The following is a 26,315-nucleotide window of genomic DNA, read 5'->3' as shown; positions in this document are numbered from 1 at the left end:
TGTATATATGTATGTATTTATATACGTATGTGGATATTTATTTTTTGTAGATGTCATATATCATAGTCATCGGGGCTGAGTCCATAGTATAAACAATGGCCTGTTCTACTTTGAAGCATGGTTTTGCACTAAAAAATATGAAAATTTCATACTGTAGCACTATAAGATTGCCTATTGAGGAAGCAACCTTCAAAACTTATTGACTACTTCAAGTAGTAACTCGGGTAATATAACCAAGACATGGGGCATGAGGAAGCCTCTAAAATTCTCTACAAAAAGTATCATACTCTAACCCCAGTAATGCACTGTAGCATATAGCAGGGCGAGTATACTTTCAAAACAAGCTTAAGACCCAAAATACCTCATTTCTTAGTCTAATTATATTGTCTCTTGTTCTGTGTTCAGTGTAGAAGAAAAGTAGCTGGTGCCTGTCTTCTGGAAAAAATATTCTCTTACTCTTAAGTTTTATTATTAAAAACACTTCAAAAACTTCTTTTCTTTAAAATCCTGCACTTTCTCAAGGCACACTGAAGTTTGATACATTATATATCTGAAGATTTGAGCTAGAGTTGCTGTGTAAGAAAGTGCTTCAGATATTCATCCATCTGCCTGATCACTAAAGAGCCATCTTCTTAATTGAACTAATCCCTTTTATTCTTAAAAGTTAAACCTTCCAAAATGAAACCATTTCCTAAGTCAAGAACATTCCCTGAAGATGTTTCTAGTGGAATTGAAACACTATTTCCTATATTGTACTTCTAGTAAAGATAAGTATAAAGCATAAGCAATAACCTGTAATAGAATGTCAGTGGAAGTTTTCATCATAGTAGGTACAACAAAAAACTGTAACACATTCAAATATATATAGACAATTTAAATCAAATTGACTAGCATTTGGATATAATCAGTCATGGGCATGAAACGCTTTTTAATCAGGTAATGACTTCATTAAACATGGTTAATCACACACCACCTTGAACTCATTTTCTAAATATAGAATTAATTATTTAAATTACAGCAATTAAAGCACACCAGTCAATGGCTGGATTCATTTTTAAAACTACAAGCTTGCCAAAAATCTAGTCATCATTTGCACGAGTTGGAGCATGTATTGAGTATCTGATAATTTAAGAAAATCAACTTCTGAATCAAACAGGACTGTGGGAGTAAAATATAGACAACCTGGAATAGTTAGTTCTTAGCCAAATCACATAACAGACTTACAGAATTAAATAAGGCATAGAGAATATTCTTGAAAAAAACAGTTCACTTAGTATTTACTTGTAATTTATCATTCTTTTTTTCAAATATGGTATTTGTTTCTTTATCATAGGATAATAATCAATTCAGATAGTAGAACTACATTTTCCTTATTCCATACAAAATCAATAGATATGTAGAGAACATTTCCTCAGTGCACAGTACACCAGATAAACAAATGATGTACAACTTCCTTGGGAGATTTTAAATCTAGTGTGGAGTGCTAGATATAAAATAAGGAAAGCTACAGATAGTATACACTAAACACAGTCAATTGAAGAGGCTGTGGGTCTTTCCGTTACGAGGCATAGACTTGGAAAGCATAGTTCCTTGTAGGTCAACTGAAGAAATTCAATTGGATTCTGTTTCACTGCATTCTCTACATGGTCGTTCATGACCACTTTAACACTGAGAAGAAGAGTTTATTTTCCTGACTATACTTATTCATGAACTCACAGAAAAGAGGTTTCATATGGTCCAATAAATATTTAGGAGATGGAATGGAGCATACTGCCTTAAATTCACTCTGTAAATTTAAGAGTTTTCAGTTTTAACAACTTAAGAAGAGCAGTTATTTTGCACAACACTTTCTTTTTCATCATTTGCTGTATCACTTAATTATCTCATATTTAATATTTATGACTGCTAATGGATATTATAATATGTGTCCAGCAATGTAACAAATTTTTTTCAAACAGTTTAAAACTACTGGCATTATCTGCAAAGGCATCAAGGTACATAAATAACTTTTACCCATTCTTTGAAATCTTTTACCTAAAGATTTCATGTAAAAAGAATTCTTGCAAACTCACAAAGTGTTTTGTTACATAATTCTTAATTTCCTTGCTTTCATTAGAGCAGTATTTTCTTTATTAAAATGATCAAATATGTAGACAAAAATAATCATATTTACTTCTGAAGAAGTAATAACTCTTAGTTCAATTCAGTTCAGTCGCTCAGTCGTGTCTGACTGTTTGCGACCCCATAAACCGCAGCACACCAGGTCTCCCTGTCCATCACCAACTCCCGGAGTCCACCCAAACCCATGTCGATCGAGTCGGTGATGCTGTCCAACCATCTCATCCTCTGTCGTCCCCTTCTCCTCCTGCCCTCAATCTTAACTCTTAGTAACATCATGTAAATATAATAATAAAATATATAACCCATTTCTAAGGAACATCTCCTTTTCATGTGCTATTTGTAATGTAAAAATGTTAGAAAAGTCAGCATGCCCTTTTAATTTATAGATATGAGCTATTCCTACACTGTGCTTTAAAATGAATAGCTGTTACTAAAGAGGTTAGGCAAAATAATAATAATAATAATTTTAACTTCATCCCATTTTTACCTTATAGCTCAACGTCAGGCATGAATTTTCTTGTTCCCAGTGTCATTCAAGCCTGTATTTACAGAATATTGAAGTAATATTATTGACCTAATAATTTCATTTAATGGGAATTGTGCCTAATTATCATAAATTTATAAAATTCTACTGAATAATTTTATGGAAATTTTTTCTGAAAAATACTTCATTATAATAATCAAGAAGAGGAAACAATATGAAAGAAAAGTTCTACCTTCTTGCCCTTGTAAAACCCTATTTTACTGAAGCTATCTGGCATGTTTCAATGTTTTTTTCTAAGAGAATAGAATATTATCATGATAAATTGTAACTAAAACAAGTAATACATATTAAATTCCACTCTGAAAATTAATGGGTTTTCACATATATGTTTATCACACATAATATAAATGCATTTCATTATCTACCCATTGAATACTGTTTAGCTGCATAATAAATATCAGGAACTGAGGTATCCTGGTGAATGTATCAATATATAATGTCTTTCCAGATATATCATTATCTTTAAAAAGGAGTAATTGGCTCTGTAAATATTTATGGAATTGTTGTCGTTTGTTGGTTCAGTCATTAAGTTGTGTCCGACTCTTTGCAACCCCATGGCCTGCAGCATGCCAGGCGTCCCTGCCCTTCACTATCTCCTGGAGTTTGTCCAAACTCATGTCCATTGAGTCGGTGATGCCATCCAACCATTTCATCCCCTGTCACTCCCTTCTTTTGCCCTCGATCTTTTCCAGCATCAGCGTATTTTCCAGTGAGTCGGCTCTTCACACCAGGTGGTCAGAATATTGGAGTTTCAGCTTCAACATCGGTCTGTCCTATGAATATTCAGGGTTGATTTCATTTCAGATTGACTGGTTTGATTTCCTTACTGACCAAGGGACTCTCAAGAATCTTCTCCAGCACCACAGTTTGAAAGTATCAGTTCTTTGACATTCAGTTTTCTTTATGGTCTGGCTCTCACATCCATACATCACTACTGGAAAAACCATAGCTTTGACTATACAGACCTTTTCAGCAAAATGATGACTGTTTTTTAAAATGCTGTCTAGGTTTGTCATAACTTTCCTTCCAAGAAGCAAGTGTCTTTTAATTTCATGATGGCAGTCACTGTCCACAGTAATTTTGGAGCCCAAGAAAATAAAATTTGTCACTGTTTCAACTTTTTCCCCATCTATTTGCCATGATGTGATGGAATTCATGGAATAGCATACAGCTTTTTTTTTTTCTTCTTTATTCCTTCATTTATTTTTAACATTTTACAATGCTGTATTGGTTTCTGCCATACAACAATACAAATCAGCCATAAATATATGTACATCCCTCTAGAGCCTCCCTCCATCTCTCCATCCCATTCTTCCAGGTCATCACAGAACACCAAACTGGGCTTTCTGCACTACACAGAGACTTCTCACCATGACAATGACAATAACTGACAATGACTTTATATAAAAAAAACTAAGATAACATTCTGACAGACTTGGCCAGTTCATTTTCTCTCATCCTTTCAGGATGTGAGTTAAGGTGCACAAGAAAGAACAAAGAAAAAAGTAAAATACAGATGGGTAATAATAACAAAATAAGAAATTTTATAAACATTTTAAAGTTAAAATTTGACATTGGTAAGTGTACAATGATTTCACAAAGTTGCTAGTGAGTATTAAAGAAGTATGCCATCTTGTCTGTCAATTTCTTCTACACTTAAAAAAAAATTATTTACACACACTTGGTATTAAAGGACATCATTGCTTAAGCCCTCATTTGCTTTTCCAGCAATGTCAAAGTTCTCTAATAACCATAAAACTCTGAAAGAGCTTTGTCATATTGAATCATTTTCAGAATTGTATGTTCTTTGAAACTGAGAAGTACCTTTCTAGAAAAAAAGTCAAGCTGCTACACTTAGTAACTACATATCTACTTTCTAAATTATAATTTTGAAAACCTGAAGCTGTATGATTAAATTTTTAAAATAAACTGTATTATCTTATGATAAACTGTAATGTAAAGAGTCATTTCAAACATTCCTTTCCTCCCTATTCACTGATAAAATATAATTGATTATTCACAGTACAGAGCTTCCCTTGTGGCTCAGGTAGTAAAGAATCTGCCTGCACTGTGGGAGACCTGGGTTCGATCCCTGGGTTGGGAAGGTCCTCTGGAGAAGGGAAAGGCTACTCACTCTAGTATTCTGGCCTGGAGAATTCTGTGGACTGTATAATCCATGGAGTTGCAAAGAGTCAGACAGGACTGAGCAACTTTCACTTTCACTTTCATTTATAGTACAACATTAGGGAATCACGTTTGTACATGAAAGATATTTTACATCTTCAAGTGTGTTTGAAATATTATGCTAAGCTTTTTACATTTTCTAGAATTTTTTCTAATTATTTTTATTTTGCATGATAAAGTTTAAATGTTAGGTAAGGCAAAACTTTTTTTCCCTATCAATTATAAATTTTATCCATAAATAGAGATGAGAGGGGATTTTATATCATTGGTTATGGTTTGGTAGAGGGTATTATGCCACCACATTTATTATTTTCAAGCTTTAGAAGGATTATGAAGGTATTCATTGACATTTCTCTCTCTGATTTTGTGGGCAATAAGTAACATGTGCTATGACCTGAATTATGCTGGAGCCCTCACCCCTAGTGCTTCAGAATGTGACAGCTCGGAGATAGAGCCTTTAAAGAAGTAATTCAATTAAAATGCAGTTGTTAGCGTAGGCCCTTAATCAATGCTGTGTCTTTGGAAGAAGAAGAGATTAGGACACAGACAAGAACATACAGAGGCACCGTATGAAGATACCATCCATCCAAGCCAAGGGAAAGACTTCAAAAAACAACTCCGACAAACCTTGATCTCGAATTCTAGCCTCTGAAACTGTCAGAATATGAATTTCTCTTGTTTAAACCACCAGTCTGTGTTTCATTGCTAGGGCAGACCTGGCAAGCTAAAACAAATGGGAAAGAAGAGAAAAAAGTCTCTGTATTTAAATGGATCTACTGGAATTAATTGATGGAAAATCTGTTGAGCCAATCACCCATTAAAACAAGGTAGTGATGCACAGCATAACGGACCATTGCAGATGTGATAAAGTGAGAAGTCAAAGGATCCTAACGGGATCCTAGGACTTTAACAAATTCAGGTCCTACTCCTCAATAACTTAGAGGATCGTTTTTATATCTGGGTCTAAGGAGTGAAGAATAAATATTTCAGAAAAGTCAGAACCCTATTGAAAAACAGTCCAGAGGAGAAAAGACAGCATTAGAAATTATTTGAAAATTTACATACATGAAAAATGTCCTTAAAGATATTTTTTGGATAAATAAGTGATCCAAATAAAATGACAATGAAATAAGGCACCTCAGTTTTGTTCTTACCACTTGAAAATACATGTGCACTTTCTATTCTTTGTTCTTGCCTCTTTCCTCTAAGAAGATAATATAATAAAAAAACACACAAGAAATATTCAATGTATATATTATCTAAAAATAAATTATTCTTAGTAATTAAGAAGTCATTTAAACTCCATTCTTCAATATTTTTCAAATGTTCTGTTTGTTCTTCCATACTTAGAATAAAATTACTGATATATGCATCAATTTATTATTGATTTAAATTCAAGTTTGATGTATGTTAATCATGAAGTTTTGAATTTAAATTTAAAACTCTGTAATTTGGACAGCATTTCAATAGAGTATTTACATAAGTTAAAATTAACAAATGAGATTTCACTGAAAGTGTTGTAGGTCACAAAAACTCAAATATAAATAGAAGTTTGGTTCAATAAAATGCTGAGAAGTCAGATGTGTAATTTATAAACACAAGATTTAGAATGTTCCTAATAATCACTGACTGACTTAAGAAAGGAAATCAGTCCCCAATATTCATTGGAAGGACTGATGTTGAAGTTGAAACTCCAATACTTTGATCACCTGATGCAAAGAATGGACTCATTGGAAAAAACCCTGATGCTGGGAAAGATTGAAGGAGGGAGAAGGGGATGACAGAGGATGAGATGGCTGGATGGCATCACTGACTCAATAGACATGGGTTTGAGTAAGCTCCAGGAGTTGGTGATGGACAGGGAAACCTGGCGTGCTGTAGTCCATGGGGTCGCAGAGTTGGACATGACTGAGTGACTGAACTGAACTGAACTGACTTAATAATCATCCAGGAAGCAGAAATGACTCCAGGTATCTTAACAATCAAGTGATTTAGTATAGGAAATCACAAGCTTATAAAACTTACAAAAGGATGACTGTTGATTGAAGAGAAATTAGGAAAGGTCAAAATCAAAGGGCTCTGCCACCAGTGAGCCCATCTCTACCAGCACCAAAGCGCATGATATGAAACTGCTGCAAAACCAGTCCTCCTGTCTCCCCAAATATCCACCTACCTTTGCCAGAGGAGAAGGACACGCTCCCCATCCTGTCTTCCGTATCTCATTCAAATGGGCTGCCGTGCAAGAAAGAGCTTAGAAGATGGTGCTGGAGACCAACAGACAACCTCCAGAATACTTATTAATAAATCTGAAAGTATTGTTGAGCCAGGGAGATGTGTTTACCATAAAATATATGCCACTTGGATTTTAATTTTATTGTGCTATTATTAGGAGAAATGTAAGTGTTAGTTGATATGGTATCTCAAAATGCTCTGGTTACACAGTACTATCCTTGCTTAATAATTAAATATGTCTATGGATGTGTGTTAGCCACTCAGTCGTGTTCAACTCTTTGCGACCCCATGGACTGTAGCCTGCTACACTCCTCTGTCCACGGGATTCTCCAGTAAAGAATGTTGGAGAAGGTTGCCATTTCCTTTCTCCAGGAATTGAACCTGGGTCTCCCACATTGTGGGCAGATTCTTGACTGTCTGAGCTACCAAGGCCACTTTAAATATATCTATCTTGAGCCTTTATTTCAATGTAAGTTGGGAAAGCAAGTTTTACCTCTACTACCTGAAGATATAAGGGCAGGACTCATGGTTATGTGTACTTCTACACATAAACACATACACATGTTTTATGCATATTTATTATGTATAAGCTCATGTTTATTTTAGGTATATTGATGTATATTATGTATATTTACTTTTTAAATGTGTGTTCATGTCATCTGCAGATAGTGACGGTTTTACTTCTCTTCCAGTTTGGATGAATGAATTCTGCCATTTGCAATTGCATGGATGGATCTAGAGAGTATTATGCTTAGTGAAATAAGTCCAAGAAAGAATATGTTATCACTTAGACATAGAATCTAAAAAATAAAACAGAAAAATATATATAGCAAACCAAAAACAGACTCATGGATATAGAGAACAAACTAGTGCTTAGCAGTGGGAAGAGGGGTTGGGGAAGGGCAAGACAGGAGTATGGGATTAAGAAACACAAACCATTATGTATAAAATAAAGAAGCAACTAGAACAGAGTACAGGTATAACACAAGCAAACACAAAGAAACATAGCTATCATTTAGCAATAACTTTAAATGGAGTTTACTCTATAAAAAAATTTTGATCAGTGTGTTGTACACCTGCAATAAATATAACATTGTAAATCAACTACATTTCAATATTTTAAAATCACTGCAAAAATAATAATAAAATTTAATTTAAACGTGAAATAGCAAAAACATTTATAGCCTATATAGCATGATTAAGAATATATTTTCTTTTTACCTTTTACCCATGACCTTGTCCCACCCCCAATCTTCATTCCCCCCATGGCTTTCTCCATGAATTCAACTTTAGCTGAATCCCACTGTGAAATAAAATAGGAGAATTTTGAGTCCTGTCTGATGTTTCAATCAAATAAGACAGTGCAATTTTAAGTGGGCTTTGCAAATGCCAGACTTCAATTAAAAGAACCCAAGAAGAGGCTCCTTACACCTAAGAGTCTAAAGCAGAAAACCCAGGTGTTAGGACGTTCTCCTATCCATCACTTGCTATTGCACATTATCTCCTCGCAACAGCTGGTGACACAGGCCCCATGCCTCTAGGAAAGCTCTCTTCTCCCCCTTCCATCTGCTTCAGTCCACTTACTTCAGAAATAAAACACTGCTCTGCTGGTCTGCTTACAACATCTTACCCACGGTGTAATTTAAATCCCTTCAGTTAGGGGAGGCAGATTTTGCATTCTGCGGGTAGTTTTATTTTAAAAATGAGCTGAACATCGAGGTCTTCACAACTTGTTGGTCAGATAGAAAAATTTTATAGGTAGTATTGAAAACTAGGATGCTTGCGCTATCCAAAGAGAGTAAGGATAATATGTAAATATGTTGGAAAATAAAATATACTGATTGTATTTCTGGGTTTGAATTTAAACTTGGGGCCAGTATTTGATGTTTACTAGAGAACAGCAAGGATTTGCGGAGTCTATGTCTCTATGTTCCATGGCTCTTGTTCGGGAAAAAGCAGTGGGCCTCAATGAGGTTGGAGGCAACCACACAGCCCTTTGCTGCTTCTTCATACCTTTACCTCTGGTTTGAATCTCCAGCCATGAAGATAATAAGACTTTTTACTTTTCTTTTCTTCTTATTCTTTTTTTTTTTTTCAATTGTGACCTCTCCTCCCATGATTGATGAAAATGCAAGCTCTGGAGTCAAACTGCGAAACCCTGAAGCATGATCACCATTTATGTGTGACCTTGGGCTAATTATCCACTGTTTTTAAGGCTCGGTTTCTTCATCTAAAATATGACATACCTAACTCACAGAGTTGCCATAAAGATTAACTGTTCCTAGGGCTTCCCTCATAGCTAAGTTGGTAAAGAATCCGCCTGCAATCCAGGAGACCCCAGTTCGATTCCTGGGTGGGGAAGATCCACTGTAGAAAGAATAGGCTACCCACTGTAGTATTCCTGGGCTTCCCTTGTGGCTCAGCTGGTAAAGAATCCGCCTGCAATGTGACCTGAGACCTGGGTTGGGAGGATCCCTGGAGAAGGGAAAGGCTACCCACTCCAGAATTCTGGCCTGGATAATTCCATGGACTGTATAGTCCATGGTGTCGAAAAGAGTCGGACACAATTGAGCAACTTTCGCTTTCACTTTCACATCCCATTGTAAGGATTCAATGCAAGCTAATATAAATATTGCTGTACAAAAAAAGATCTGTACAAAATCTGTACTGTACAAAGATCTGTAATGTACAAAAAAGGATCTTCATGACCCAGATAATCACGATGGTGTGATCACTCACCTAGAGCCAGACATCCTGGAATGTGAAGTCAAGTGGGCCTTAGAAAGCATCACTACGAACAAAGCTAGTGGAGGTGATGGAATTCCAGTTGAGCTATTTCAAATCCTGAAAGATGATGCTGTGAAAGTGCTGCACTCAATATGTCAGCAAATTTGGAAAACTGAGCAGTTGCCACAGGACTGGAAAATGTCAGTTTTCATTCCAATCCCAAAGAAAGGCAATGCCAAAGAATGCTCAAACTACCACACAATTGCACTCATCTCACATGCTAGCAAAGTAAAGCTCAAAATTCTCCAAGCCAGGCTTCAGCAGTACATGAACTGTGAACTTCCAGATGTTCAAGCTGGGTTTAGAAAAGACAGAGGAACCAGAGATCAAATTGCCAATATCCATTGGATCATCAAAAAAGCAAGAGTTCCACAAAAACATTTACTTCTGCTTTATTGACTATGCCAATATTCTGCTTTATTGGACTATAAAGAAAGCTGAGTGCCGAAGAATTGATGCCTTTGAACTGTGGTGTTGGAAAAGACTCTTGAGAGTCCCTTGGACTGCAAGGAGATCCAACCAGTCCATTCTAAAGGAGATCAGTCCTGGGTGTTCATTGGAAGGACTGCTGCTGAAGCTGAAACTCTAGTACTTTGGCCACCTCATGTGAAGAGCTGACTCAGTTGAAAAGCCCCTGATGCTGGGAAAGATTGAGGGCAGGAGGAAGAAGGGATGGCAGAGGATGAGATGGTTGGATGGCATCACCGACTCAGTGGACATGAGTTTGGGTGGACTCCAGGAGCTGGTGATGGACAGGGAGGCCTGGCGTGCTATGGTTCATGGGGTCGCAAAGAGTTGAACACAACTGAGCGACTGAGTGAATATAAATAATGCAGAAATAATGAGATTTTTTTTTCCTCTGGATTACTGTGATTTTCATTTTCGAGAAAAGAGACCTTCTTTTATTCTTCTTTTGAATTTAATCTCTTTGGTTTAGGGAGGTGAAAGTAATTAAATCTTATACTAATATTGATGCTTTTAGAATTACAGTGTTTTCTCCTTAATTTCTTATTGCAACAAGCTAATTCTGTCCACCAGAGAGTAAAATTAATGTCTATATTGCTATTTTCTAATGCTCTGTATTATTTTTTCTGTTTCTGATTTAGTGGAAATTTTTATTTTTAAACTTTTCTTAATTATTATTTTGTAGTGCATATACTTTTTGGCTTATTTTCAAGTGAGTGCTTCTTTGTCTGGTATGGGAATTGGAAAATGCATGATAAATTCATTGTTTTTGTTTGTTTCTAAATTCAGGTATGTTTTTTTCCATAAGGCAATTAAACACATGAATAATAAGCTATTTAAAATGTATTTATTAATTTTCCACTAAAGAGAGTTTACTCATTGTTTGTCACAGACTGTTATGAGAATCATTATTCTGCTTGACTCTGAACTATCGACTGTCTACTGGAAGTCTAACATGAATCTCAATATTAATTGTCAAAATGAAACTATTGATTTTACTTTTCTCCACAAAAGCCCCCAATTTCTTTATCCCAACACTCATTAATGGCACTGTCATTCAGTCAGTTGCTTAGGCAAAACAAAATGCTTTATCTATTTCCTTCAGGCTTCACATCCAATCTGTCAGTAAATCTTGCAGGCAATATATTAAAAATATATTAAAATTCAAATTGCTTGTCACCATTTCCATCTCCATAAGCCACAATCATCTTTTGAATGGTCTACAACAGCTGCATTTTATATTAGTCAGAATTGGCCTGTTCTGTTTTATACTTTTTGGAAGGCAAGAAATTGATTTTGATTCTCTTAAACACATAATACATGAGTCTATTATAATTTTTAGGTTATTTAAGCTGTACAAAATTATATTGAGAAAATGTGGAAGTCATCTCTCACCCTGCCTATCTCTTTACCACTCCAAAGGAAACATGATTAAATTTTTAATATAGATCCTTTAAGACTTTTTTCCTTTTTTCTTATACAATAATATCTGTGGTTGTTGATTTAACTAGGGTGATTCTGCCTCCCAATAGAATTTAACAATATCTGGAAGAATTTTTGTTTTGTGATGACTGCGAAGGGTTGTAATTGGCATCTAGCGGGTAGAGGTCAAGGATTCCGCTAACCTTCTACAATGTGGAAGACAACCCTCACAACAAATAATTATTTGGAACAAAATGTCAATAGTTGTCATTCTCAAAAGGCTGTTTTTGTGTTCTTGCTGTTGAATTCGACATTTATATTCACAGAGTTATTCAACCAATTTTAGAGATCTTTTTAAAAAATTATTTTTTTTAATTGAAGTGTAATTGCTTTATAGAATTGTATTGTTTTCTGCCAAATATCATGTTGGTATTTAGCAGATATAAAATTAAAATATCTACCTACTATTGTTAAATTATCTATTTCCCCTTCAATTTTCTCAGTTTTAACTTTGTGCATTTTGGGCACCTATTGTTATATCCATATGTGCTTATAACTTTTATCTTTTCCTGATGGATTGAGACTTATTACTATGAAATGTGCCTGTATATTACTATTTTTATTGTTGTCTGAGTCTATTTATCAGACATAGGTAAAACAACATCAATTTTCTTATGATTGCTGTTTCCCACCCACTTATTTTTAACTTATTTGGATGTTTGATTCTAAAGTGCATAATCTTAAAGCTGTATATAGCTAGATTTTTTTTATCCAGTTTCACAAACTTTGCATTTTGAACACATTGTTTAATTCACTGTCACTTAATGTTGCTATTCATGTAGTTGTATTTGCATCTTCCATTTTATCTTTTGTTTGCTCTATGTCTCATGTGATTTTTGTTCCTATATTTCTTATATATGACTTTTTTGCACTTACTGAATATTTTCTAGCATTATGTTTTAATTCTTAATGCTTTTTCACTCTATATTATTTTACTTATTTCCTTAGTAATTGTTCAAGAGTTTACCATATATATCTCAACCCATCAGAATCTACTTCTGATTTATATTAACTTCAATACAATACAGAAATTCTGCTCCATTATAGCAAGTAGTTCCTAAATAGCTCTCTTTCCTTGTGGTTTGTGCTCTTTGCAGTTACACATATATTATTCACCAAACAACGCATTGTTATAATTATTACCTTAGATAATTTTTTGTCTCTTACAGAAAGAGAGAGAAGAAAGGAGAATAGGTATGCACTGAGCTCATTTTCATTTCCACGGACCTCAGGGATGATATTTTTGTCAAATATATTGCCTTTATTTCTTTAATAATTGCAGCAACACGATTTATAGGTATATAAATATAGACACAGATATACAGGCAATTGTTTTTTTAAATTAAAAATAGAAAGATGTAATGTGTATTTGTAATGGTTTCTATAATTACATAATTATCTTTACCAGTGTATTTTGTTTTCTGTTGATTTTTTTTTTAATTACTATGTAAGTTCACTAGATTTCAATTGAAGAGAATTTAAGTGCCAATTTATTGGGGTTGCTTTGTACGTGCCAAGGCATTTTTCCCTTGTTGCTTTTAAGATATTCTCTTTTTAGTTACAACATTTTCATTATGATACATCTGTGCATAGATTTCTTTGCTTTTGTACTATTTGCAGCTTACTAAGCAACTAGAATGTATAAAATTATTTTTTTTTGGTCAAACTTGGGAAGGTTTCAGTCATTATTTCTTTGATTATTTTCTTCTGCTCCTTTCTTTCTCTCACTCTATACTAAATTAAAATTGTAAGGTCAAATAGAAAATATGATAATAAAGGATAATGTATGACTAAGCTAAAAAAGAAGCAAAAGTCATTTAACAATTTCTTTAAAGAGACAGACTGGTGAACAAAATAGTAACATACTAGAAGGTTTATACAATAAGCTAGCATGCTAATAGCAAGGTAAAATAAGTTACTTATAATATAATTTTTAAAACAAATACCATAAGAAATTTTTCACAATGCTAATGATTGTATTCTAAACAGCAAAATTGATTATTTTAAGTCTATAAATAAACTAAAACTGAAATACATATCCAGCTACTAGGTTATTATATTACATCCTCATTTAACTAGCTAAAATTTTCAGAAGATGCAAAATGGGAACAGAATTGAGAAAAATTCATAAAAATTTAATTGGCAAAAATATGAAAACTAGAAATGTATCAATTTCAAAATTATTGAAAGTACTAAGAAGGTAGACTTCTCATTTTTCCAAGTTTTTAGTATACAGTTATAATGAGATGAAGAAGATGATTTATTCTCAGTTTTCGGAAGAGTGAAATTATAAAGAATGGAAAGGTTATATCTAAATATAATGATATGATAGTTCTTTAGTACCTAATATTAGTTTTCTATGTAATTCAGTTGAATAAGCAGCTATTGAACTTTTAATATATTTCATTCCCTACTAAAGGAACTGAGAAAAAGGGAAAGAAGATGGAGGTCCCACACTCACAGTTCAAGAACAGATGAAGATTAAAGAATAAATCTGTCATAATAAAATGCTTATAAATAGAACAAAAAATCATTCACAAAATACGATATCATGAGTGTGTTCATACTTATCATTAAGATTTAGAGACTCTTCATGAAGGAATAAGATGTGAGTTACATTAAGAAGAAGAGATACAATTTCTCAAAGGCATAAAGAAGAAAAGACTTCTCCAAATATGTGAAGAAATATGTTCAAACAAACAAAATCATGAAAAACTTGAATGCAAGCAAAAATTATAGTGTGGTTGAGAAGAGAAAACAAGATAGCAAATAGTATCAGGTCAAATTGGAGATCAGAAGCCAGATTATAAATAATCTTTTGTAATATTTCAATAATATATTAAAAATAGGCTTTAATGCTGAAGAATATAAATATTAATATGTATATTTCATAGCAAGCTATCATAGTATGATTATCTTTTTAAAGAACTTGCTCTGAAAGTAGCATGTAGAACTTTAATGGGTAAAATTTAAAACAGGGATCCAATTAGATGGCTAGTGCCATAACTGGGAGAATTATTAATGATGACATAAGATAAAGTTTTAGAATTTTTGTTCAGGAGAAGACAAAGAAATGTTAAAGTCACAAAATGGAATGGACTAACTGCCCATCAGTAACAAGTTTCCAGTAAAAATTTCTAACCATATATACATGAATTGATGGCCCTTAGGAGCATGTTTATGTAATTTCCTCACGATGTGCTCAGTAGCTCAGGTATAGAAACTAAGAGGATGGATTGCACAGTTGAGCTTTCCAGATAAACACAAAAGAAAGTAGAGAAGCAATGGAAAACTCTCTCTTGTCATACATGTTTTAGTCCCAAGGAATTTACAATATAAGAGAAATAATTCAAATACTTTATTTACAGCCTGGTGTGGAGTAATTTCTACCTAGAAGTCATCAGATTAGGAGTCTTTGGAAAAGTGCAGCAGTGATCCCAGGCCCTTAAGGGACAGAATTTCATGTACTTGATACACGGTGAAAGGTAGAATGCCCTGGGGTTGACGAAGAAGTGCTTTTAGCTCAGGCCCTTAGCTGATATGTAGCAGAATCCATTAGTATTAGTATGTATTAGTATTAGTATTAGTATTAGTATTAGTATTAGTATTAGTATGTAGCACCATCCATTAGTGCAATAAACACGAAAGGGGAATGAAAGAAGGAAGCTTAGCTTATTTAGAACAATTATTAAGAAGGCGAGGGTGGGATGTTTCAAGAGAACAGCATCGAAACATGTATATTATCTAGGGTGAAACAGATCACCAGCCCAGGCTGGATGCATGAGACAAGTGCTCGGGCCTGGTGCACTGGGAAGACCCAGAGGGATCGGGTGGAGAGGGAGGTGGGAGGGGGGAGCAGGATGGGGAATACATGTAACTCCATGGCTGATTCATGTAAAACCACTACAATATTGTAAAGTAATTAGCCTCCAACTAATAAAAAAAAAAGGACAAGTAACTTGGTTAAGTGGAGATGGGAAACGGAAGTTCCCTATTCTACAGCTATTCCAGCAGGAATAGCAGGAAGCATCACTGTATCATCCTGTCTACTTCAGAGGTAGTTGTTCTTTCACTTATGCTGTGTATTGTTCTGTCAATGGGATATCATCCTGCCTTAAAACACACACACACACCCAGTTGTGAGAAAAAAAAAAAAGTCCCACTTTTTTATTTGCTTCTCCCCTAACATATGGAACATCATAATTTTTTTTCATAACTTTTTACTTTAACTCCTTCTAGCATGCTCATGAATCTCAAAGCTGTAATTCTGGTTCTAAATTTAAGAATGCTTGTTTATTCTACCTGAGTAGCCCCTGTATTTACTCAAACTCAGAATGTCTCAACTGAATATATATTATCATATGTGTTCCTCCTTCTATTTTTTTATCTCACTGTTCATTAAGAGACACGATTATCCATCTATTCATTCAAACTCAAAGCTAGAAAGTCTTTCCAAATTTCCTTTTTTCTTTCTCAGTGTCCAGTTAAGTCCTACCCATCTCTTATTTCCATCACATCATCTATAGTTTCCTTGCATAGCCTAGAGGACACAATCATTCTTTTCCAGAGCCTCCCATCCCACCTCTCTTTCATTTATCCCTCCTACTTTCATGGAGTGAGATGATTATTCTAAAGCCCAAAGCACACCGGGCCATGTGCTCAGAGCCCACTTTTCTCCGGACGATAAGTGTGAAATTCCTTAACATGTTCCTTCATCTGATCTGCTTCTTGATCAACTTTCAAGATTTTCTGCTGTATCAGCAGAACCTATTACTAGTGGTTTGCCTAAAGTGAGAATAAAGCAAAGAACAAAATGAGGACAAATCTCTGCATTTATGGAATTTGCATTCAAATGGGGGGAAAGAAAGATTAATAATAATAACAATACAAATTATAATTATTGCTATGGAGAATGTAGATCAAGTTTAGGGGAATTACTGTTGGGTTTTGGAAGAGATTACAGTTTTACATAGTGCTGTCAGGGAAGTGTCACTGAGGTGATATCTGTGCAAGGACTTGAAATACATGTACATTTCAACTTGTACAATTCCTCTTACCTTACACTATTTTTCCATAGTATTTCTCACAGGTATATATGAGTTATTTGTCAAGACTACCGCCCACACAACTAAATGATTTATAAAATGTACATCTTCATCTGGTTCGCTGACTTATATTCTCAGAAATAATTAGTAGTTGCCCAATAAATATTTGATGAATATATGTATCACATTGACCTGGAATTCGGCCACACTTGAAGAAAGCATTAAGTTAAATCTAGTTAATACCCAGATTCATATACTGCAAAGTAAAAGCTGGTCATGTAATCCCATTGTGAGAAAACCTGGACAGGTTTTTGGCTCCACAGTTCAGAGTCTCACAAGTTAACACCAGTGTGTAGAGCCAGAAGCAACCACAGCTGGAACAACATATGTGAATTTGCTCCCTTCCGGTTCAGAAGAGGAACAATACAAAAACAGAAATAAGAGCAAAAAAGATTATACAGATATTTTAGCAGTATAATTCACTTGAGTTTATAATGAGCACTTGCATCATGGAGATCATTCTAAGTATCAGCAGCCTAAACACTTAATTTTCTAAAGTGAAAGTAATTTGCTCTAAGTTAGAACAGAATTTCAAGATGGAGCATCTGAGTTTCACATCACTTCTCAGACATATTTCTGAGATCTTTCTCTCTTTGAATAATATTTTAAGCTATTATTTATTGATTGCTAATTATACTCTCAGTATACCTCCACAACTATCTCCATGGAATTCCTACAATGCAGTTTTTATTATATGTATTTTATGATTGAGAAAAGAAAAAGTTACATAAGTTGCCTCAAAACCAATAATAAATGGTATAGTAGAGATGGGAAGCTGCAACTCCCAGCATTCAAAACACAGGCTTTTAATCGTTATTTCATTCTGTCTTAAATTGAACCCATTGGAGGAGGTGAGCTCATAGTCTTCCTATTCTGCCATCTTGGACAGTCCTCTCCCTTGCCTTGTAAAAAGAACAGCATCATATATATCTGCACAATATCCATACTGTGCAGAATTCTTTCCTACTTCTTTTTTTTTTCTGTTTTTTGAGACAGAAAGAAATGTTACTGCATTTAAAAGAGACAAAACTTGCCATCTTGCTTTTTAAGTTATACATTTTTCATGAAATTATGAACCAATTTCATATCAAAGTTGAAGAAACTATAAGCTTAAGTGTTTTGACTCTTTAGAATTTCTATTTATTCTTAATTTGTTTTCATTTAAAATATTAATAAGAAGATGTACTCTGTAGGAACTTTAAATGGTAAATTTTTAACGAAAAGGGAGAGACTAAGGTCGCCAAGCAAGTCCCCACCAGCGACAGCTACTGTCTCTATTTGGTAGGAATGGCGTCTCCAGTGTCTCTGCTGTGAGTGTGTGCAGAGATATTCATACAGACACATTCATATAAGCATCTGTATTTCTGGGATTTTGTGAAAGAAAATTTTATTTAATTTGTCTCTCATTTGTTAAATTCATATAAGCCCACTAGCTAAAAGAGAAAAATTTAAAAATGAGTCTGCAAACTAATCTTGAACCTATTTTCCCTCAAGCTTTTAATTTCCCTGTGATTAGTACCAGTCACTCTTCCAAAATTGATTCTTTCCATATGAAGTAAAGTTAGCAAAGTGGCTGATCAAACAGAGAGAAAGTCTCCAACTTTGGCTTCTACTGAATGTAATCAATGCTTGACTCTAACTTGGTATTCTAGAAGTTTGATCAGGTCGTAGGTAACATATTACATAATTGCTAATATGGTGGTCAATGAAGGGTCAAAATAAAAAAAAATGTCTGATTTTTTAAGGCTGAGAAAAAGTTGAACTTTTATGAATATCTCTAATCCACATTCAGATATTATACCTTATCTTCCCCCTATTTAGAGACTTGTTCTCACTTGTAGGTTCAATTTAAGATAGATTCTGAAGCCATTTCTGCTCAGTCAATAGAAACAAGGGTTTATAAGCCAGTAGGTCAGGGATTCAGCATAATTCTCCTCTGTTCTCAAGTTTGAATTGCACAAGGACTTTTCCTGCCCTGATTCAACCCATATCGTGCATCTCCATTTCAAAAGTAGTCCGTCTTCTCCTCAAGTCTGAATCTTATCCTGATTTTTTCTGTGATACCTCAGGCCTGATTTTCTCTCCACCACTAAAGCTTCACTGCTACCAATAGTTTATTATCAAATTGCTTTCTATCCATGTATTTCATTTCTATCCATTTGTTCAGCACTGATTTAGTATCTTCAGCAGCAGACACTCCACCAAATATTAATTATACAGTAGTGAGTGATATAAACCAGAATATGTTTACCTATTTCAGGTAAGGCATATTCCTTTTGCAACCAAGATTGGCTATATCAACAATTATTACTGGGAGTTAACTAGCAATTATAATAGCAGTTTCATAATAGAGCCACACACGCGCGCACACACACACACACACACACACACACACGCACACATGTACTGCAAGCACATTTACAATAATTAGAAAACCCCTACACAGCTGTTTCCATCTTCAGTTAGATATTGACTTACAGTAACCTCAGTAACCTTTGAATTCAGCCTTCCATTTTATTCAGCCTTATACAGTAACAGAATTATTAGTTTGGTAGTCATTTGACAATGGGGTTAGCAATGGAATGCAGATTCGATATTTGCTACTGAATGTACTTGGTTACATTGAGAAAATAAATTACTTAAGCAAAAATTTAAAAACCTCTACTAGCTCATGTAAAGAAATTATATCTATTGTAAATCTTCCTGGTAAGAAAGGAATAAATAGGAATAAATCAGCTGGTAAGATAGGATAGATTCCTATACCAGGAATCAGTAGCAGACAGGTCAAATCCATAGGTCAAATATTACCATTGGTGTGCTTCAGCATAGCCCATGAGCTGAAAATCATTTTGATATTTTTATAAGGCTATAAAAGAATTCAAAAAAGGATATGTGATGGTGACCATACCTGGTCTGCAAAACTTAAAATATTTACTGTTGGATCCGTTAGAGAAAAATGTGCCAACTCCGGACAAAGACTTTGAATCAAGATTCTTACTCAACAACTTAGGTATCTAATAAGATACTGTCAAAATCTAAATTAGAAATTTTAGTCTGCATTTAGAAGTTTATAAATGCAAATTTGTTAGAAATAGCAAAATGGATAATAATTCCCTTGTCTGCCTTACTTATACTTTCAGTATATAAAAATGCTCATTCTGACATCTATTCATTAGTTGTATCTAGCCAAACTGAATATGTATGGGCACTTAAAGAAAATAATACATCTTCTAAGTTATTGAAGGATTTCATAACTGTTAGTTTTTCTTGGAAAAATTTAACATGATAACTCAGAGAATCTATTTATACTATGTCATTTCTTTATTTTTGTTTATACAATATTGATAGTTTAAATGCTTTAATGAATATTTCATTTATGTATTTTTATGGCTCACAGAATGTGTCTGAGGGCCTAGAGAATCATTAATAATAAAAGACACTCCCTTGCTTTTGTTGTTCCTACGTCAACTTGGCAAAAGCATAATGCAACATATGGCTTTCACCACAGGTATTTAATTTCAGCCTACTCAGTTTTTTGACATAGCCAGAAGTAGTAGGGAATCCCAATGTTGTAGAGACACTGATGGAAAACATATCCTCTTAAGATTACTAAAGCAGAAATATTCACATTTATTGCAAACAGGCCTAAAAAATCAATTACTGTTCAGCATCCCGAGTTGTTAAAAAAAACAAAAAACCAAAAATCTGTGTAGTACATCTTAAATAACCATCCCTTACTAAAGTTGATAGAATCTGTAGAATATCTCCAGTCCCCAATATTGGGGCCATGTGTCAATGTATATGGTTCTTGTATTTTTAAAAAGTAGCCTAACAGTAACTGTCTGGGTTTAGCATGAAACAGTTCCTATCCGGGGTTATTGTGAAAAACATGTGTGATTAACTTCGCAATTTTAATAATTAGTGCCTGTGTACGTGCTCAGTCATGTCTGACTCTTTGCAACTGTTTGGACGGTGGCCCACCAGACTCCTTTCTTCATGGGATCCCCCGGTAAGAATACTGGATCCTGTTGCCTCTTCATCCTCCAGAGTATCTTCCTGATCCAGGGATCAAACCCACCTCTCCTGAGTCTCCTGCGTGGCAGGCGGATTCTTTACCCCCCAGAGTGCACGCTCAGTCATGTCTGAGCAGGTTGCCATTTCCTTCTCCAAAGGTCTTAAATAAAATCTTTCTCTTTTAAGTTCATCAGTGCAATTTTTCTTGACAACACAGACACACAGACACACAAATTTCTCAACAAAGTGAAAAGGATGATTAAGCAAATATAATATAATTACATTAATTGGGGGAAGCTGAGCAAAGGGCAAACAAGAATTCTTTGTACTATTAATATTTTGCAATTTCTCTATATTTTTGAGGTTACTTCAAAATAAAATGTTAAATAATCAGGCAAAAATGTACATGACATGTTCTATAATACCTAACAAACTATTTAAATGAAAATCTAAATACTCAATTCCAAAACCACACTTAGGTATATGTCTTAATAGCCATATCTCAAATAATCCAATAGCCACACCAAGTGATCTGTATCCCTCAACAATAAAATTGCTAAGAAAAGCACTAAGAAATAGTTATAGTATGGTATTACATATAATCAGGCTCAAGAGGCTGGAGGCAAGTTTTGTTCTTTGGTACAAATGGAAAATTTCTCTCTACTTGAGGACCAATTAGCAATGTAAACTATATAAAATATTTTGCGTGGAATTCAGAAGTAAAGATCAAAGAACTGTGGCGACTGAAAATTAGAATTGTTCTAATCTTACCAGTTATATAGTTTATTCTCATATTCAAACAATAATTTGTTCTATGATATCCATAGGGAATGAACATCTTATTCATGCATAATTACTCCTAGTAGCAGCATCATGTCCATTCCAAGTTTGGACTTCTGTATTAAAAAGAAATCTTGTTTTCTCACAATTTTTAAGTCTTTATCCCATCCACTGAAATCATGAAAGTCATCCGTATGTATATATGTATTTTTTAATTTAAAACAGCATTCATCCATCTTTTTAAGCTTAATATTCCAACCAATCCTCCTTTGTCCACCCTGGCCTCATGGTTATTTCTTTTATATTGAATACAATATTCAAATTAAACAGAACAGCTGAGCAATGATCAGACAAGCGCCCAATACTGAAGTGGCCAAATGAGAGCAGTCATATCCAGCTTCTAGGGACGATGCTGACAGCAAAGCCAGAGGCAAAGTAGGGTGTCCAACATGGGTCATGATGTTGGTGCAAACTATGGTATCTGCGGTTTGGAATAGTGATTGAGTTATTTTCACCAAACTTATTCTCAGGAGCAATTCTATGGTCCTCACTTCTACCTAGTTTCCTTAGCTCCTCCTAACTTTCATTAAGCCTCATGTCATCACATCTCTAACAACTCTTTCAATCTAATCCTTTGCTGTGTGGATAAGCCAGAGACCATTTCATTTGCTTAGTTCTAAGAACCCTGACTGATACAGATATTTCTTTTTAACCAATCCCGATTACTGAACATTTTTTTCTTGTATGAAAACTATCAGTCAGTTCAGTTCAGTTCAGTCACTCAGTCATGTCCGACTCTTTGCGACCCCGTGAATCACAGCACGCCAGGCCTCCCTGTCCATCACCAACTCCAGGAGTTTACTCAAACCCATGTCCATCGAGTTGGTGATGCCATCCAGCCATCTCATCCTCTGTTGTCCCCTTCTCCTCCTGCCCCCAATCCCTCCCAGCATCAGGGTCTTTTCCCATGAGTCAGCTCTTCCCATCAGGTGGCCAAAGTATTGGAGTTTCAGCTTCAACATCAGCCCTTTCACTGAACACCCAGGACTGATCTCCTTTAGGATGGACTGGTTGGATCTCCTTGCAGTGCAAGTGACTCTCAAGAGTCTTCTCCAACACCACAGTTCAAAAGCATCAATTCTTCGGCACTCAGCTTTCTTCACACTTCAACTCTCACATCCATACATGACCACTGGAAAAACCACAGCCTTGACCAGTCTGACGTTTGTTGGCAAAGTAGTGTCTCTGTTTTTTAATATGCTATCTAGGTTGGTCATAACTTTCCTTCCAAGACTAAGCATCTTTTAATTTCATGGCTGCAATCACCATCTGCAGTGATTTTAGAGCCCAGAAAAATAAAGTCTGACACTGTTTCCACTGTTTCCCCTCTATTTGCCATGAAGTGATGGGACCAGATGCCATGATCTTAGTTTTCTGAATGTTGAGCTTTAAGCCAACTTTTACACTCTCCTCTTTCACTTTCATCAAGAGGCTCTTTAGTTCTTCTTCACTTTCTGCCATAAGGGTGGTATCATCTGCATATCTGAGGTTATTGATATTTCTCCCAGCAATCTGGATTCCAGCTTGTGCTTCTTCCAGCCCAGCGTTTCTCATGATGTACTCTGCATATAAGTTAAATACGCAGGGTGACAATATACAGCCTTGACATACTCCTTTTCCTATTTGGAACCAGTCTGTTGTTCCATGTCCAGTTCTAACTGTTGCTTCCTGACCTGCATATAGCTTTCCCAAGAGGCAGGTCAGGTGGTCTGGTATTCCCATGTCTTTCAGAATTTTCCAGTTTATTGTGATCCACACAGTCGAAGGCTTTGGCGTAGTCAATAAAGCAGAAATAGATGTTTTTCTGGAACTCTCTTGCTTTTTTGATGATCCAGCGGATGTTGGCAATTTGATCTCTGGTTCCTCTGTCTTTTCTAAACCCAGCTTGAACATCAGGAAGTTCTCGGTTCACGTATTGCTGAAGCCTGACTTGGAGAATTTTGAGCATTGCTTTACTAGCGTGTGAGATGAGTGCAATTGTGCGGTAGTTTGAACATTCTTTGGCATTGCCTTTCTTTGGGATTGGAATGAAAACTGGCCTTTTCCAGTCCTGTGGCCACTGCTGCGTTTTTCAAATTTGCTGGCATATTGAGTGCAGCACTTTCACAGCATCATCTTTCAGGATTTGAAATAGCTCAACTGGAATTCCAATACCTCCACTAACTTTGTTCATAATGATGCTTCCTAAGGCCCACCTGACTTCACATTCCAGGATGTTTGGCTCTAGGTGAGTGATCACCCCATCGTGATTATCTGGGTCATGAAGATCTTTTTTGTACAGTTCTTCTGTGTACTCTTGCGACCTCTTCTTAATATCTTCTGCTTCTTTTAGGTCATACCATTTGGTTCACTAGAGAAGGGAACAGCAAACCACTTCAGTATTCTTGCCTTGAGAACCCCATGAACAGTATGAAAAGGCAAAATGATAGGATACTGAAATAGGAACACCCCAGGTCGATAGGTGCCCAATATGCTATGGGAGATCAGTGGAGAAAACACTCCAGAGAGAATGAAGGGATGGAGCCAAAGCAGAAACAATATCCATTTGTGAATGTGACTGATGATAGAAGCAAGGTCTGATGGTGTAAAGAGCAATATTGCATAAGACCTGGAATGTTAGGTCCATGAGTCAAGGCAAATTGGAAATGGTCAAACAGGAAATGGCAAGAGTGAATGTTGACATTCTAGGAATCAGTGAACTAAAATGGACTGGAATGGGTGAATTTAACTCAGATGACCGTTATATCTACTACTGTGGGCAGGAATCCCTTAGAAGAAATGGAACAGCCATCATGATCAACAAAAGAGTCCAAAATGCAGTACTTGGATGCAATCTCAAAAACAACAGAATGATCTCTGTTCGTTTCCAAGGCAAACCATTCAATATCATGGTAATCCAAGCCTATGCCCCAACCAGTAATGCTAAAGAAGCTGAAGTTGAACGGTTCTAAGAAGACTTACAAGACCTTTTAGAGCTAACACTCAAGAAAGTTGTCCTTTTCATTATAGGGGACTGGAATGCAAAAGTAGGAAGTCAAGAAACACCTGGAGTAACAGGCAAATTTGTCCTTGGAGTATGGAATGAAGCAGGGCAAAGGCTAATAGAGTTTTGCCAAGAGAATGCACTGGTCATAGCAAACACCCTCTTCCAACAACACAGGAGAAGACTCTACACATGGACATCACCAGATGGTCAACACCAAAATCAGATTGATTATATTATTTTCAGCCAAAGATGGAGAAGCTCTATACAGTCAGCAAAAATAAGACCAGGAGCTGACTGTGGCTCAGATCATGAACTCCTTATTGCTCAATTCAGACTTAAATTGAAGAAAGTAGGGAAAACCACTAGAACATTCAGGTATGACCTAAATCAAATCCTTTATGTCTATACAGTGGAAGTGAGAAATAGATTTAAGGGACTAGATCTGATAGACAGAGAGCCTGATGAACTATGGATGGAGGTTCGTGACATTGTACAGGAGACAGGGATCAAGACCATCCCCATGGAAAAGAAATGCAAAAAGGCAAGATGGTTGTCTGAGGAGGCCTTACAAATAGCTGTGAAAAGAAGAGAGGCAAAAAGCATAGGAGAAAAAAGAAAGATATTCCCATTTGAATGCAGAGTTCCAAAGAATAGCTAGGAGAGATAAGAAAGCCTTCCTCAGTGATCAATGCAAAGAAATAGAGGAAAACAACAGAATGGGAAAGACTAGAGACCTCTTCAAGAAAATTAGAGATACCAAGGGAACATTTCATGCAAAGATGGGTTCAGTAAATGACAGAAATGATATGAGAACTCTGCGCTGCGTCAAATGCTTTTATGAGACTTAAGGAAAGACACTGAACCTCTCTGGACTTCAAGGTTTTACTTATCAACTGAAATTATTTACGCCACTTTACAGTTGAGTTGAAGATTTGTTGTTTTGGTTTAGTTACTAATTCATGTCCAACTCTTTGAAATCCCATGGACTGTAGCATGCCAGACTCCTCTGTCCTCCATTATCTTCTGGAGTTTGCTCAGATTCATGTACATTGAGTCTGTGATGCTATCTAACCATCTCATTATCTGCCGTCCCCTTTTCCTTTTGCCTTCTATATTTCCCAGCATCAGGGTCTTTTCCAGTGAGTCGACTCTTCATATCAGGTGGCCAAATTGTTGAGCTGAACATACTAGATACAATAATGAAAGAATCAGCCCTAACACAGAAACTGGAACAGAGTAAAAAGGAAAGAAATAAAGTTTTTTCCTTTTCATACCACCCTTCACCTGCCTTTCTTGCTTGCCTTTGTCTCTTTCTCATTTCCATTCCTACCTCTTCTTTTCAGATATAATTAATACTTGTTAGGGAGGAGGAAATGAATGCATAAATCATAATGCTGTTTAAGCAATTTCAAGAGAACTGATATATTTAATCATTTTTGTGAAATAGCAACAAGTTTGCTAACAAAGCATTTGAGTATATGTAAGCAAGCTCCTGTAGCCAAAACTAATACATATTAATGTAAGATTTTCTTATAATCAAATTTATGATATTTCT

This window comes from Cervus elaphus, chromosome 17, assembly GCF_910594005.1.
Source record: "Cervus elaphus chromosome 17, mCerEla1.1, whole genome shotgun sequence".
NCBI lineage: Eukaryota > Metazoa > Chordata > Mammalia > Artiodactyla > Cervidae > Cervus > Cervus elaphus.
This window is presented reverse-complemented; position numbering follows the sequence as displayed.